General features: G+C 39.0%; 1 long non-coding RNA gene across 1 annotated transcript in view; it reads right to left on the reverse strand.

The window, feature by feature from the left end:
- Positions 1–3,553: 3,553 nt before the first annotated feature.
- Positions 3,554–17,366, reverse strand: part of LOC308185930 — a 52,728-nt gene continuing 38,915 nt past the window's right edge. Inside the window, exon 3 of the long non-coding RNA XR_013943832.1 lies at positions 3,554–4,922. This is a non-coding gene — a long non-coding RNA (uncharacterized lncRNA). The remainder of the gene's footprint in view (positions 4,923–17,366) is intronic.

Raw genomic sequence — 17,366 nt, forward strand, 5'->3', positions numbered from 1 at the left:
GTGCTGGCTTGTATGAAGATAGAGAAGAAAAAGCCATCTGTCAGAGATTACCTGTACTTCTTAATTGGGGGTGCATATTTTTAAGAGCAGAATGTTGTTAGTCGTGAAAATATTCATAGAGTTTTCTTCCTACAGCTGAAAGATTCTTTACTCTATTTCTGCCTCTAGATAACCTCCTGGTATCCAAGTCTCTGAGTAGGCCAGGTTACTGCTAGTTGTGGCAACCCAACAAATCAAAAAAGTTTAAGTCTACCAAAAGACATTCTGACAGGGTTTTGTTAAGGGCCAGCCCCAGCTGTGAAGCTAACTCCCATAAAACTTTACTTTAGGCAATCTTTACTTTAGGCCTTTGGCCTAAAGGCTAATCTACCTAAATCCCACTCTAAGTGAAAAGCATATTTAGTCTTTCTTCCTCTATTTATGTGCATAGCTAAATGCACTTAAAAAAGCACTATGGTTACCTAACAGTTCTCCTTCTAGAGAAAGACCAAGAGAAAGAGCATGGATTAGTTATAACACATAATTTGCAACAATGTTTTTCAACATTCAAAGTAATACGGATTATACAGTCAGTATAATCAGAGAGGAAAAAAAAAAAAAAGAGAGAGAAAAGAATTACAATTAGCAGTTTCAGAAAGAGGTTTTTAAATGTTGACCTTAATAAACAGATATATTTTATGGACATCACATTAGTGGCTATCAGCATAAATGATGTTATACTTTGTAAGAGCCAATTCTTAATCTTTTAGCAGTTTAGCACTGTGTAATTCTGCTGAGCTCATTCAATTTCTGTTTTATAATGAAGTAGTTGTTTGAAATTGGGCTCATAATTTTACTTATTTTTAACCTGTGAGAAGTTTGTTAGCTAATGCACAATATTTTCATGCAACCTAAGCACATCTGTTGCTCGTGTGCTGTTAGATCATTTTACATACAGATACATTCAGACATACAAATACTACATTCAATATAGTCTTCAATATTCTTCTATTAAAGCAAATTGTAAAATAAAAAGTGTAATATTTCCAGATCAAAACATCAGTTTTGGATAAGTGTCAGTTTTGGCTATGATGGAGGTAATTTTCTTCATGGATGCTGATACGATGCTATGTTTTGGATTTGTGATGAAGAAACATAGTGTTGATAACACTCTGATGTTTTCATTGTTGCTCAGCAGTGCTCACACTGAGTTGAGGATTCTTCTGCACAAGAAGCAGGGAGGGGACACAGCCAAGACACCTAACCCCAGCTGACCAAAGGGATATTCCACACCATATGATGTTGTGCTCAGCAATAAAAGCTGCAGGAAAGAAGGAGGAAGGGGAGTGTGTTTGGAGTGGTAGCACTTGTCTTCCCAGATTACCATTACATGTGATGAGCCCTGCTTTCCTGGAAATGGCTGAACACCTGCCAGCCAATGGGAAACAGTGAATGAATTCCTTATTTTGCTTTGTGTGCAAGTTTTTGCTCTATTTAAGCTATCTTTATCTTGACCCATGAGTTCTCACACTTTTACCTTTCCAATTCTCTCCCCCATCTCACTGTAGGGCAAGTGAGTGAGTGACTGTGTGGTGGTTAGCTGCCTGTGGGGTTTAGACCATGGCAATAATAAAATGTAATGATCTCCATAACATCTTTATTTGACATTTATTCATGAAGATAAGAATGGAATATATTCCAAGTAAGCTCCAAGACACAAAAGTTTGAATCCAATTTATGCAAAGAAGTCTTCACCTTTTTGAGACTCACGGGGACCTGAAGAAAAAAAAAAAAGTGAGTATGCCTGATTTAAGGTCTCTTTATAATACATTAATAGTGATACTAACAGCTTCTGCAAATGTGTATAAGGCTCCTAATTCTTTTAACTAAAAGAATTCAGCCAGGTCATAATGTATTAAACCACGGATGACTCTGAAGAAATGTCTTCAGGACCACCCCCTTAGCATTTTGTGGTGACAAGCCATGGAAGAAGTGCATAATTTTCATCACTGTTATATGCCAAAGTGCAAGTTCCTCATGTGGAATTACTGTATTGTTGCAAAGTTCATGCTTTAGTCATTCATGTATTTGCCATAAAATTCATAGATTTGTTAGTTGTATTTTATCCTGAATTATATGCCTGAAAGTTATTAAATTTGAAGTTACTTCAACCAGAGGTACTTGGTCCTTCAACCTTGATATTGACATAGGGACTGGAACAGAATTCTTATGAGGAGTGGCTGAGGGAACTGGAATTATTTAGTCTGGAGAATAGGAGGCTCAGGGGAGACCTTACTGCTCTCTACAACTACCTGAAAGGAAGGTGTGGGGGGCTGGGGGTCGGCCTTTTCTCGTAGATAACTAGTGATAGGACAAGAGGGAATGGTTTCAAGTCGTGCCAGGGGAGGTTCACATTGGAAATTAGGAGAAATTTCTTCTCAGAATGCATAGTCAGACATTGGATGAGGTTGCCCAGGGAGGTAATTGAGTCACTGTCCCTGGAGTTGTTTAAGAAAAAGTTAGACGTGGTGCTTAGGGACATGTTTAGTGGGTAATGTTGGTGATAGGGAGATGGTAGGACCAGATGATCTTGGAGGTCTTTTCCAATCTTAATGATTCTACGACTCTATGATTCTATATTCATACCAGCTATTACAGAAGGTGAAACAATCACCCTTCTGTCTTCAGCAAATGGCTGAATCAGCTTCAGAGGACAACAGTAGTTATACCTTGTCTATACAGAGTACTGCTGTGCCCATGTGTAGTAGCTGGAAAAAAGGATTTTTCTTTTCTTTGACAGTAGGTTTGGGTGTCTTGTATTGGACTGATCTCCAGTACTCAGACATGTCCTTTTAGGCTTGTATTTTGAGAACGTTATAATATTCCGTTTTTACATGTGCTCTATCCGAATCTTGTCCTGCTCATAAAACTCTTGTCTTTCTGTGACTGATTAAAATATTATCCTCTCAGGTAAAAACTTATGCAACTTCCCTGTCTGACAATCACAGCTGAAAGCAAGCAGCAGCCTTGAAAAGCTTTACCTGATTGAAAACTCCTCAAGCCTAGCAGAATGGAGTGACTTGTGTATATTGGCCTCAGAAGCCAAGAATTAAAAATAAACCCCTTACATGCAGTCTCAGACTTTAAGTTCTGTTCCGAATTTTAAAAGCTTTGCATTTCCTAAGCCCTGAGCTACTTCCAGAGCTGTTTCTTCTCTCTCAGTCACAAATTTTCCAGAGCTATATTGTATTCAACAAAGGGGTTTCATGGAAGGCAGTGATGCAGACCTCTCTGTAAGAATGAATGCAGATAGCACTGCTGTCTGCAGAAAATGTGAAATCAAGAATTTTTCCCACAATAAAAGATAGTCATAATAGGAGCTTAATTCATAACAGTCTCTTCTGCTCCAGTATCTTAACTTTTGACAGCTGTTGTATCCTATCTGTAAATTGGTCCTCTCTCCATCACAAGAAAGACAGTTAAACATCACTTCTAACATTACACCTTACCTTCTGGATGGTGAACTCAGGAGTTCTTACTTGGGATGTTTTTACATATGATAAATGCAGAAAATACAAAATATATTGACTGAAGAAGACTTCATGCCAAAAGGTCAGATGAAGCACAAAGGAGACTTGCACATGGGTAGTCTTTCAAAATGAATTAATGGTGGGAAGCAGCAGAAAAACAACCCTGATATGACTTTGCAGAGAAGAGGCAAAAATCAGTCAGTCAGAGCAACTCAACAGAACAGTCACCACAAACTAAAAGTAGAATGAACATGGACAGACAGATTTTATTATTATTATTATTATTGAGGTTTTTTGTTATGCTTACTGAACAATTTCAAGAGTTTGGGAAGGAGACTTATGGAAAAACACAATCACAGAAATGATTCTCCAGTACTGCAAAAACTGTGTTAGGTATTCATTCAAAGTGCTGTCGAATCACACATACAAAAATTACTGCTTAATGGTTTTATTGAACACTCTGATCCCCCTGCTTCTGAGTCCCTTACTGTGGTTATGCAAAAGAAAGCAGGAGGCATATGGTTCGTAAGTGGAATGAATTGATTTCTCTTCTATAGATTTAGCTAGTGTTTATCATCAACTGCTTCTGCACCAAGGCAGTTATGAGTGACTCGACCTCACAGGGAGGCTTTTTTGCATTTGAAGGACTTTTCAGCATCAACTTGCATGTGTTTGCCAGCAACTTTTCATAAAATTGTGATAGATATATTGAAGAAATTGAAAGCCAAGTAAGGCCACATAAATGAGGAGGTTTATTTGGAGATAATAGTCTGTGATAATGCTGCATAATTGTACTGTTTCCCCCAGAGTAAATCTGTCAAAGTTCAAATAAGAAAAAAAAAACAACTTCTTTGTGTTTCTGGACAACATCCCCCTCTTGAAGAATGTTCCTAACCATGATTTGTCAACAAACAACAAAATGTTCTATAGTGGGGACTTGATAACACAGAGCCTTTTAGTCATGTACATTGTCACAGATACACTCTTACACTGACTGGTCATTACACTAAATGTTCTGAAATAAACTTCATGTTACATGTTGCCATGTAACAATATTACCACCTATTTGGCTCTTGTGTTTGGACAGTAAAGAAAACCTTGTTAAATTGTATATGGTATTGGCTCTTATCTTGCCTCTGCTGGCTTTGTTGTTTTCCTCCAAGGAGCATATAAGTTCATTTATATGTTATCCCCATTCCAACAAGGAATTTGAAAAACTTAATTATGCTCTACTTAGCCTCTTAAGAATTGAAAAAAGAAACACAGAATGTGGCTGAAACTTACTTCCTCCATCATTCTTGGACCCCATCAGCTGCTTGGTACTGTATCATTTAGCAAGCCATTTTCAGAAAAAGGTCCTCAGTGACCTCTAGCAGGCTGTCTCCTTCTTTTTCTTTGTGAGCAATCAAGCAGCTGTAACAATAAAGTCATTTTCTGAGTAGTGAGAACCTGAACAAAATGCACCGTGTATGAGAGAGGACAAAACAGTGACAACAATCAATTCACAGCCTTGACATTTTCTGCATTTGAACATCTTCCAGCAGGAATGATGTCGCTGGGGCTATCCCTGTACAAGATACTTTTTTTTGTTCCTTTAACTCACAAAGAGTTTCCAAAACTTTTTAACCCACTGTGGTAAATACAGGAGGAAAAAAAAAAAAGGTGGGTGAGTGGGGAAGAAGGAAAAAAATATCATCAGCAGGAAAGCACATGTACAGAACTATTCCAGGATAGTCAATAGCATTGTTAAAATTTGAGCTATAATGTGGGATAAAAAGTTTTCATCCATACAATTTCTGAATGAGAAAAGCATCTTTAGTTTTATGTTTTCCTTAAACTGGACAGTGCTTTAACCACCAAGCTATTTGCTGATTTTTGGTGGTCTTGGAGAGACGAAGGAAAGATGACACGAAGGAAAAGAGGCAGCACTGAAGAATGTTTAGTGAGCTGATACGTAGCTTTGCATCATTAAACCCCTGGAAGAGGGGAAAAATGTTAGAGAGCAGTAGAGATTGTGGTATCTTAACAGATCACTGCTGCCTTTACAGAATTTTGTCATGTTTGTAGCATTCATAACAATGTTTTGTACAGTGTTGGACAGAAATGGAGTCTACAAACCATGATGCACCATGTCTAACAATGACAGTCCTCCATCTTTCAAAGTCTCTTGGCATGCAAGTTCCAGCATTTCTCTTTCACAGCTTGCTGATAATTTGTAGCTTGTCTATAATTGTCACAGAAACGTGCTCCCTTTAATTGAAGCCCTGTAGTACTCCACCAGAAAGCAGCTGATCAATAAGGCAAGAATATTTCAGTGTGTACCAAGAAGAAGTGATTTCTCCAGCAGTTTCAGAATGGTAGCCTTAAGGGATATCTCTGTCCATATTAACAGTAGTTTATATGCAGTTTTCTATCAGACTGTTCATACAAATGACAATCCTGCCATTCCTTCTGTGACTTCTGAGACAAATGCACCAGTCTCAGAACACTCAATTCATAACACTGATGGTAGACAAAAACACACCATGAGTTTTTCCACAGCATGGGACTCCAGCAATTTTTCATGCTGGACTTCTCTTTCCCCTTATCCTTGTCGTTGCCCAAGGTGGCAGAAGACTTAATTGCCCTAGGGTAGTGTGGTCAATCTTTTCTGGAGATCCAACAGCCCACTTTCATCTGGCAGACCAAGAGGAAGTGAGCATTTCCCTTCAGGCAATCTATATGGTCTAGCAGTTCACTGTGCAAGTGATGCCTTATCGATTTCTGCCATACCCGCTATAGCTGACTCAAGGATCAGAGACTCTGACAATGGCTAACAAGTTTAAACCATTAGTCCCATTTGTAACTACTTGGTGAACGGCTTGTCAGTCTCAACATACCTTATACTGCAGCTTTTAGTGGATTTCTAATCCCATTCATTTTGCCACAATGACCTCTGTAGTTAATGGGGATTATTGGAAAATTATTTTTTTCTTCAAAAGCTTTTCCTTTCTCCCCCCTGCTTTTTCTTTTCTGAACATAAAAGCCATTTAGGTTGTGATGTTACAAAACAGCAATGCAGGCAATAATCTGTTGCTCTCCAGTGAGAAAATATGTGCCCTTGTGTACTGAATGTTGTGTCTGATACTAAAAAACATCTTTGTCAGTCAGGTGCCAGCAAAGTAATTCATTTTGAATAGAAAGGTTTTTTGAGAGCAGTATTATTCTTTTAAATGGTCATATTAAAAATCCTAACCCTCTTCAAGGTTGAGGACATGCCATTAGTATAATTTTACCATATTAAAGCCTTTCTTTTTTTCCTGTCTAACCTCCTCAGAGCAGCAGTTTCCAGTTTTGTCACATACATGGTAAAATGCTTCCTCTAAAACAAACCATGTGGGATTCCTATTAGTGAATAGGCCCAATTATGCCAACTTTCATAATAATTATGCCAAATTTCATAATAATTAACACTGTACACTGGAAATAGGTCCTACTAGCTTCATCTATGCTGTTCCCTTCTCAAGGGCCACTCCAGGTGTGCCAATTCTTGTGACTCTTGTCCAGGCTCCAGGCCTGACAACCCTTGGGATTTCTCCAGCATCCACTGCCTGGAGTGACCTTAGGCCAGACATCTGTCTAAATCAATGTCCTATTGAATGGACTGTGCTTACCACCACCACACAGTTCTGTGCTTGAGAGAAGGTGACTCACAAGGTTTAGAGTAAGAACAAGAACACACCTACAGCACTGAAATCTGTATCTGGATACTATGTACAAGCTAGCCATGTCATCTCAGGGACCACAGCTTATATACCATAAAAAGAAACACCTCAGCCGTGCTCAGATTCACCAAATAAATGTCTACATTGCTGGAGCCTTGAATTCCAGGTCAGTCCTGAACCACACAGCTGAGGCTTGCCCCTGCAGTGGTTGATCTAGGCCTGCATTGCAAGCACTTACTAGTGGACCATGCTATTGTCCAGACAAAGGTTTGACCAGTAGTAGGTACCTAACCTCCAGCTCCAGACTGGCAGCACACCAGCTTCAAAATTCGTATTCTACTCTGTCCATTCTTAATGCTGTTTTGTTTATTGGACTATCTGCAACATTTATCTATTTCCCCCTTTCAAATGGAGCAGAAACATAGTTCTCTGTAGCTGTCTTCAGAGGAGTCTGTGAAACCATGTCCCCTAGTTTATCACCTCCTAAGGACAATTTCTGTCCCAAAAAGTAGATAAAGAACATGTATTCAAATATATGCTAGAGATGGCCATCATTTGCTTTGATTACATGTAGACATCAGTCCCTCCAGCTTTCAGAGCCTCAGAGGTCACCACGAGCCATCAACACTAGCTGCACTTGCTGTCTGCATCAAGCCTTTCTGTTTTGGCCCTCTGATGTACATTCCCTGAAGTCATGGGTCTAGGTATTGCTGTTGGACAGGCCACTGGTAAAATATTCTCACACCACAGGTGGGGTGGTAGCACCCCTCCACATCATCACTGCATATAGGCATTGCCAAAAGTATCTCCCAAGCTCTTGATCCTTCTAATATCTGTGCTACAGCTGCAGGTGAGATTATGAAGGTGTTTCTCTGGTCAGTGTCAAGCATAGGTCAAAAGCATGCAGCAGCTCAAAATGTCAGCTAAATTCCAGGCCTAACTTGAGGAATTACGTTACATATTTCTCCAGTTTTGTTCCTCATCCCTATGATAGGCCTTCAGCTATGGAGGTCTTCCTTGCCTCTCTCTGCCCTGCATGAAAGGCCAATAAGTCTTTCAAAATAACCTCTGTCAGGGGCAGAGTATGCAATGCTGATGCCTGGACACTACAAGGCAGGGAGGTCAAACAGTGGGCACTGCCTTACTCATAAACAAAACTTGTAAGACCGTTATTGATACAGGCGCTATGGTCACTGACATGACAGTAACAGTAGCATGGTGAGGCCAAATATTTCATTACTACCCTTCATAGCAGTACTCAGAAGGTCAAGAAAAACATGTTTCTGCTGCCTCGTTCTCACTGTGTTTCTACTGCTTCCCTCCTTTTACATGCCAGGTGACAAATGACTCACCAACTGAAAACACGACCATGCCCAGGGGCATGGCCCTTTTCTCATGGACCTCAGAAGCACCTCATACCCTGGGCAAAAACACTTCTCTTCCTTTCACTCCAACTAGTAAAATGGGGGTCACCATCTTGGCCATGGATGATGTCTTCTTCACTACCTCTGTGAGTCACCTCTGTGTGGCCGTGGCCTCTCCAAAACAGCCTTCCACACACACACCCCTGCCCAGCAGCACACAGGGGGACATGGTCATAACGGGCTGCCTGCTATCAAGACAAGTAGCCAACCAGGATCTTAAGAAAACTTAGGAGTGTGCCTAATATCATACAGTTAAAAAGAAGAGTCTGAACTTTACCTCTTCCCTGACCTAATCAGTAGGATCTGAACATCTGTGTCTGTGTTTCTTTTGCTGTAGCAGATATTGCTGAATTGTAGCTTCAGAAAAAGGGCCTATAATATCCTATTTCCATTAGGTGTTTGAATTCAGCACAAGACATGTATAACAATACAGGGGTCCTGGCTTTCAAAATACCATCGCTTATATTTAGCTTGTAAATAAATCAATATTGTTGGCTGGCTTAAATTTCTATGCTGTGTGCTTCAGCCAGTCTCAGGTCAGAAGACAGAATCATATCTGACAGCAGAGTCTCCTAAAACACACTTTAGGTGCAACTTTCTTAAGACACCTCAGAGCTGAGGTAAGATGAAGTGTTCATTTGCACAAGGTTTACCCGGAGAACATTTTCTGACTGTGGTGCTGGCCTTATCTTGAAGTTACAGTACTTTATTTATTCACACAGCAGCCATAAAGAAGTATATGTGTAGGCAGCATGTCTTTTTCTAATCTCCCAGGGGAAAAAAAAAAAAAAAAAAGTTAACAAATACAGGCCAAATATGACAGAAGTGTGAAAGATCACAGTCCTCCCAATAAATAAATTTAAAAAATAAATAATTAAACACACATTTTCCACTAAAACAGGAATACAGAAAATGAGATCTCCTCTGTCAGTGATTATCTTTTCAACTGAATTTTTCTGGGGCTGGCATCTATAGGCTGCCATATCGTGACTGCTTAATTGTAGCATGGAGTACAGGAAATTGTTGTTGTTTTTTAGAATTGGTGCAATTCTTTGACAGCTTAATATTCTTACAGAGTTTACTTCCATCTAGTTTGATGTTTGCTTATGTCTGTAATGTCTGTAGAAGACAGATCCTATCCTCCACCACTGCTGGGTGGAGAGATGAGCAGGAAGAGTGAACAGTGGAATAACGATGAAAAGTGACTGGTGGCAGGGTCCATACACTATTGTTTAAAAGAAATAGAGCTCGAGTTTTCTTCTAAGCTTCTCACCGGTCTATACACATTATTTTATTTAAAAGTCATGATGATTGTTTGCTGTAGGTTATCCTACTTTATTTTCTTCCCAAGAACACATAAAAGGAAATAAACATGTTGCTCTGTTTAGCTCAAATAGTTAGATAGATGATTTATAGATAGATAGATAGATAGATAGATAGATAGATAGATAGATAGATAGATAGATAGATAGATAGATAGAGATAGTTTTTAAAACTAAAAATCATCCTGGATTGTGTAGTGACATCTTGTGGTGAAGGGGAGCATAGCCGACTGGGAGTTCAGAACAGTGATTATTATCAGCACAACTCCAAAATGTGTAATAACACTTTGTGTCTGGCTTTTGATTGCCTCAACAGAGGGCTGTTGCTGGATTATCGTTGAACCCTGTTCATTATGCCACCTAAAATGCTTTTTCTGAGTGGGGTATTAACTTATAATTAATCATCTCACATTAATGTAAATTTATCCATGCAGACATATTTAATCAGAGCTCTTTCATTTTTCATAATATTTTAATAACAGAGCACTAAAGACTTGCAAGATATAAAGTTACATGAATAGTAGTTATAATCTGAGTCTATTCAAGGGGTTCAAATTCTTGACTTTGAAGGAAGCTGGAAAATGACATAATTTGAACCTATGCACTGTCATTATGATTAACCTGCAAAATGTATATACTTATGGAAAAACACACACTGCCCTGTCCCAATGACACCCTCCACAGAGGTCGTACATAACAATGAGATGCTTTCCAATAAGACTAGCTATAATATAATAGGGCTTAATGTATTTTAGGAGTCTCAGCACAGCAGTATTTCACCAGAATAATCAGAAGTGGAAGTCTTTCACTGAAAGCAGTAAGTGTCCATGCAAGTGAATTCATGTAAATGTGTGATGGGTTTTGAGGTTATCTCATTCAATTCTTGATTTTTTTTTTTTTTTCTGTATAAATGGTATATGTGTCCAGTATTTCTAATAAGTATTAATGGCAGCTGTCATTTAAAAGACTGTCTTGTTGTGAATAATAAGTCTGCACTCACTGTAGGAGAACACTACTACCACATTTCTGGCAACATCATTTACACCTTATCTTCTCTGTAAAATGCAAAGAAACAGGAATATGCTCTGTCATTCTCTGACAACTTCCTATTCAAAGATGAGTCAGGCAGGTTGTGAACAACAGAAGAAGCACCTCAGATCCTCAGGAAATGAGAGGCCTGTGGATAAAGCAAGCATTGCTCAAGGTTGTTCACACTAACCACAGGTAAATTTGGAGTAAGTCTGTCTCTCTGGGGTAACTCAGATCATAAGCAACAAGAATTTACCTGCTGTTTCACTTTCCCTAGCTCTCTCACCCCTGCTCAGATTCAATGTACATTCTGCTAGGTTTCCAAAGAGTTTTCCTTTGCTCTCATCCAAAATATATGTTTCCCATCATAACACTAGAGTATCTAATAAATTAACTGCAAGCAGCTGAGTTTTTTAAACTATGAACACCAACAATAATATCACCACATGAAGCAAAACAGTAGGTGCTTTGTACTGTATATTGATTGTGACCAGTTTTTATTCTCATTAGAAATATTTATTACTAAAGTGACCAGTTGTTGAAAAAATTGGATGTTTCTCTAGGATTAACAGCCACCTGGGAGCAGATTAAAGCTTGTTATATATCCTCAGCCATTAAGACCATTTCATACTTAGTAGGAAGAGAATGCCCAGTAGAAAATTATTTATTCAAGATGTTTGTTTTTATCCAATTGAGGAAACGTTTGATCCTTCCAATTAAGGATCTCCCTGTGCTTTACAAACAGCAATGAATTCATAGCTTTGCATTCACAGTGTGTAGAGAAGGATCATTATCCCTCTTTCTGGGATAATGTTTAGAGAGAGAGACCCAGAAAAATTAAATAAATTATCACAAATTCTGGAGGAGATCTGTCAAAGCCTTTTTTCCTGACACTGGTATTGAGTCAGGACCAACTGGGATAATTTTTCTTCCAAGCAAGAGCTTCAGCAGTTACAGATCACATGCTCTAAGCTGTGAGCCAGTTGTACTGCTTTGATCCCCTCTCTGATTCCCAGTTGACTTATGGTTGTTTTTGGCTGCTTGCTACACACTGCTGTCTCAAAGTAAAATGTCCACCATGACCACCACTAAAAGAGCCAACTTGCTGTTGAATCACCTACTAACAAACATACATTTAAACTGATTTTAATTTTGGCAGGTGATATAAAGAAGATTTCTCTTGTTTTCTCCTCCAACCATTTTTATATACTTTCCTCCTCATATTTAATAGGTAAATACAAACAGAGGGAGGAGAGAGAGTGAGAATTGTTCAAGTTATGTAAGTCAGAAACAGTCAAAATGAAGAATACTCAGTAATGAACAGCCAAGCCACTCAGTGAAAAGATTTCATGAGAAGAGAGTCAGGCCTTGATTATTACAGCCATAATTTCTTCTTGGGGAAAAAAAAAAAAAAGAAAAAAAGAAAAAAAAAGAGAGAGAGAGAAAAGAAACCCAAACAGCAACATTCCATGTAGTAAAACATTTAGAATAAAGAAATGGGAGGAAAAAAAATGAAGTGTATAACATGTAATGTGATCGCAAAACTGGAATTTTATGAAGCTTTTGCATCTAGATGATGTTGGTAGTAGCACTGGATTTTATCATTATGTTTGGCACTGTGTGCTGTGGGGCAGAGAAGTGATGAGGGACAAAGTGAAGGTTATTCCTTCAAATAAGAGGTTGCAGAGTGAAGTGGAATGAAACAAGTATTTGTTATAAACTCAGGGGATTAAAAGATGTTTGAATTATTTAGAAACTGGGCACTGGGTCTATATCCTTTCATTGCCTGACCACTGGACTGAAGAAACTCAGAGGTGCTGCTGTGAGTAATTGTGTGACTGAGAAGCACGGCATTTCCTGGCAATATTTCTCAGCAGTCCTCTTCCTGTGTGGAAATGGAGAGGTGAAGGGGCAATACACACCAGCACAGATGCCTCTCTTCTCTCCTTTCCAATAAGCACAGAACAAAAAGCCTCAGTGGCCTGAGGCACACTTTCCTGTGATGCATCTACAGTTATAACATGAGCAGTAGAGTCTCCTCTGAAGTGTAAGGTGGGCTATAACACTTCGTGTAAGGACCATCCTAGTTTAGGAGACAGGCAGAAAACACAGACCTCTACAGAGGGCAATGTTCAAGTGAAGACTGGTTGGGGAGGCCTCATAGAGCTTCTGAACTCCTAATCAAACTCTACAACCCAGGGAATTTGCAAAACCAATCCATACTCCTATATCTGTTTTACTGGTTATTCCCTCCTTGTCCTCTCTCCTCCACCCCCACCCCCCAAAAATAGGAAATCTGGATGTGTAAACTAGGCAGGGGATGCAATCTGCTCCAGAAAGTCCATGGTAGATGATCAGGATTAGTTTAAACACAGTTGGATGAGTTCAACTATGCTCACTTTAAATTTGCCCTTTGCCACAGGCTGTCTACAGAAGAGAAAGCTATTTTTACTCTGATATTGCTCTGTATTGCCAACTTACAGTTCAAAATCAAGTATCCTAAAGATCTAGTGATGGATATAAAAATAATAATTTCTTTCTGAATAACAACTGTGATGTGTATTTGCCTTCTAGGTTCTGAGCTTCACAGCTAGATGGGTTCAACTTGTTTCATATTTTCAAGCCTTTTTATTCAGTTGCTAGACTCATGGTATAGACCTGTGAAGTAAAGGCTCCAAAGACAATTTTTAACTCTATTAGAGATGTTTATACACATTATATTAGGAATTTACCCCCTGACTTTTTTCCAACAATTGTCTGTAATGTAAAATCTTGGAAAATTTTAAAGTGCTTTTAACTTAAACAAAATTCTATGTTACACAGCTGTCCTATAATGTTACTTTGGTGTCTTGATAGGACTGTCAAGGGAAGAAAAAAGAATGCTGAAAACCAGATAAAAATGTAAGCAGGTACGTCATTAAGATATTAACTCAAAATATTAAATAATGCCAGTTGTTTAAGTACAACCTCCACAGAAGAGAAACAGTCAGCACTATTGGTTTTAGTAATCAGAAGCTGGATATCTCACTTGACTAAGGCTTCCTAAAGCCTTTCAAGAATGTCTGCCAATAAAATAGAAACAAATAAAGAGAAATCTCCTGTCCTGAAAGTCTAACGTGTTTTTTTTTTTCTGTTCTTATACTTTACTTTTATTTTTGTATTCCTGCTTTTACTCCTTATATTCATCACCATAAATTTTCTTTAACAACTGTCAAGGTTTTTTTCACTTTTCTGTTCATTACCCTCTCTTCTACCCACCTTTTTTCTTTGCTCTATAAAGTCATCCTCTCATTTGTTCCATATCACTTTCATGATAATATCCTCTCTTGCCCAGTCTCATCCCTTTCTTCTCTATCATTCCTCCCTCATAATCTCGTGTGTCTGTAAGCACCTTGGGGAAGGGGAAAAAAGGCAGCTTGTCTTCTTATATTTTCCTCTTTCCTGTAACAAAAAGTCTGACTTGCTTAATTTTCTCCTCACTGGAAACTTCGCTTCAATTTCTCCTGGGGCCCTTAGTTTCCAGTAACACCAGCATTAAACCTGGTAAAGATCTATGTGTCGTGATATTACCCAGCCGGTCCTGTATCCAACATGCATGAACTAAAATCTGCTTCAGCTCCCTCTCTCCCATTCCAAAACAACACACAGGGCAAAGCCTGTGGATAAACTACTTTCACAATTCCTTTAATTCCTTTCTTTCCACCGGTCTGTCTCTCCTAGGACCTGCTTTGTATTTCAGCCCCCTCTCACTTCTCCCTGCTGGACCTGCTGCTTCCTCCCTCTCCTCGGGTTATTAGCAAGAGAAATACCTGCTCACACCTCACTAGCCTGCAGGAAAAGAGATGGGGTGAAGGGAAAGATGTGGTCACTACGTGAGTAAGCCATTCCAGATGGCCATTTGTCCCACAGCTGCTTACTCACTTTCCTACACTACCATAGCTGCTCTTTCCCTGTTTCTCCCCCACATAACTGCTATGTTCCAGCTGGAAATACATGTCTCAGCATGATGACAGCGCAGGTACCAGCCACATTGTTAAGCCAGAGAGGAAACAGGAACACCAAGAAGCTATCTTTCCCTATGACACAAAAAAAAAGTCCCTCCTGCAGACATGGTGCTCAGCACAGGCTTTTAGAGAGTCTTTTCATTTTTTATTGAATTTTTAAACCATAGCTATGTTCCTGAAAATCACCCATTACCATGGGATGAGGTCAACTAATAAAATATCTGGAAGAAATAAGCGAAACCATATGAATATGTGAAATAGAAATGGGAAAGAATTGGCTCAATTCAAAATGAACTTATAATTTTCTTAGGAGAAAGCCCATCGGGTAGAACCTGTCACTGCTACATTCTGCATTTTCTCTTTAAGAAATCAGCACTGCAGATGGTTGTTTGCTGTTATGAAAAAGAAATGGCACACAAGTGGTTAATTTTGAGATGGCATGAGAACAGGGAAAGCAAGTCCTTCTAAATGGAGATAATGTGGCCATAGAAAAATGACTACATGAGAACATATACTCATTCTAAATATTTGCGATTCTGGAAACCTTTTATTGAGTATACAAAATCAACATTGTTAAGACATTCAGCAGCTCTGTCTTCCTTCTTATTGTACTGAGATCAAAAGGCAGCCTGTGTTAGTCATGGGAGATAGAATTTCTCATATCTATCTAGTTAGTTAAATAACCAGACTGCACTGTATTCATTTTCACTGTGATCTTAATTTGAAAATATGCCGATGCTCTGCTTTAGTGAGTATTTCCTCATTTTACAAATCAGGTTCAGCACATGGGGCCAATTCTTGTTTCCAGTGAAGTCAGACATCACATTTATCTTTATCTGGATTCAGAACAGACCCCCCATGATGTCATCTGCATAACTAAGAAAGACAAGAACTTATTATAGGTTCTTGTAATTATTTTTCGAGAAATTCCCAGGGTCATACCTGAGGTGGGCAGACCACCTCTGAACACAATTTTTCTTTAGAAGCAAATTCTAGTTAGCCTTGACCTAATAGCAAAGAAAGAAGGAAAAAATACAAGCAGATCTTCACAGTGTCCCAGAACACCTGAGCGTACCTTTGCCTATTGTAATTCAACTGCATATGGTTATGCTGAAGTTTACAGTGGGGAATCTAGTTCATCCCCTCTCCTCATGAGGGAACTGAACCACAGCCCAGTGATGTCCACCAAGAAGACTGACTCCCTGGCAGCTGTTTCAGCCAAGGTCATCAGCTAAGATCCTCTTTACAGAGCTGTTTATGTAACAGCACAGGCCCACCAACTTAAATGGTGACTGACAGCGAGCAATTCAGGCTGTCCAATGTGAACTGAAGTCTCTAAGCAACTTTACCTGCTACTTACAACTAAACAAAACAAGAACATTACACAGATCAGGAAATATCAGAGGTAAATCATAGTTTGAGATACCTGGACCCTAACATGCATAATGAAAGGATTTAAGGACCTCACTCTTTAAATGGCTTTCAAATGGGTTCTTGAAATCTCAGCAGAGTAAGACCAGATGCATATGGCAGTTACGTAGCACAGAAGAGTGTGATAAAAGGCATGGGGGAAAACAGAGCTGTAAGGAAACATTCCTCACAGAACATGATCCTTTAACTTTGGTAAGCTCTTGATCACCTTTCCAAAAGAAGTAAGAAAGACTAGAATTCAGTGCAAATGCTTATGACATTAGAAACCCTGGACATATATAACAGTTCATGGGGAGGTTCAGACTGGACATTATGAAAAAATTCTTTATCATGAGAGTTGTCAAACACCGAAACAAGCTTCCTAGTGTGGTGATTCATGCCCCACATGCCTGTCAGTGTTTGGGAGGCATTTGGACAATGTCCTTGTATGCTTTAACTCTTTGCTAGCCCTGAAGAGGTCAGGCCCTTGAACTTGGTGATCTTTGTAGGTCCATTTCCACTGAATTATTCTATTCTATTCTATTCTATTCTATTCTATTCTATTCTATTCTATTCTATTCTATTCTATTCTATTCTATTCTATTCTATTCTATTCTATTCTATTCTGTTCTGTTCTGTTCTGTTCTGTTCTGTTCTGTTCTGTTCTGTTCTGTTCTGTTCTGTTCTGTTCTGTTCTGTTCTGTTCTGTTCCATGCAAAGGCTTGGGCTACTGACACTGATAAGAAGCCATCCTCCATCCACTGACTCCTAGTCCATCCCTACAAAAACATCCAGAACTGGGAAGAACCACATGGACAGAAAATGGCTGTAGGAATAGCCCTCATTTAATGTAACTGATGAGCTGTAAGCATGCAAGTCTTGGTATCATTCATATCTAAGCCAGTGGTTAAGATACAGCAATTACATTTGTAATTCAGATGTTAAAGTGCATGGGTGTTTTTCA

This window comes from Anser brachyrhynchus (assembly GCF_964034855.1).
Source record: "Anser brachyrhynchus genome assembly, chromosome: Z".
NCBI classification, from domain to species: Eukaryota; Metazoa; Chordata; class Aves; order Anseriformes; family Anatidae; genus Anser; species Anser brachyrhynchus.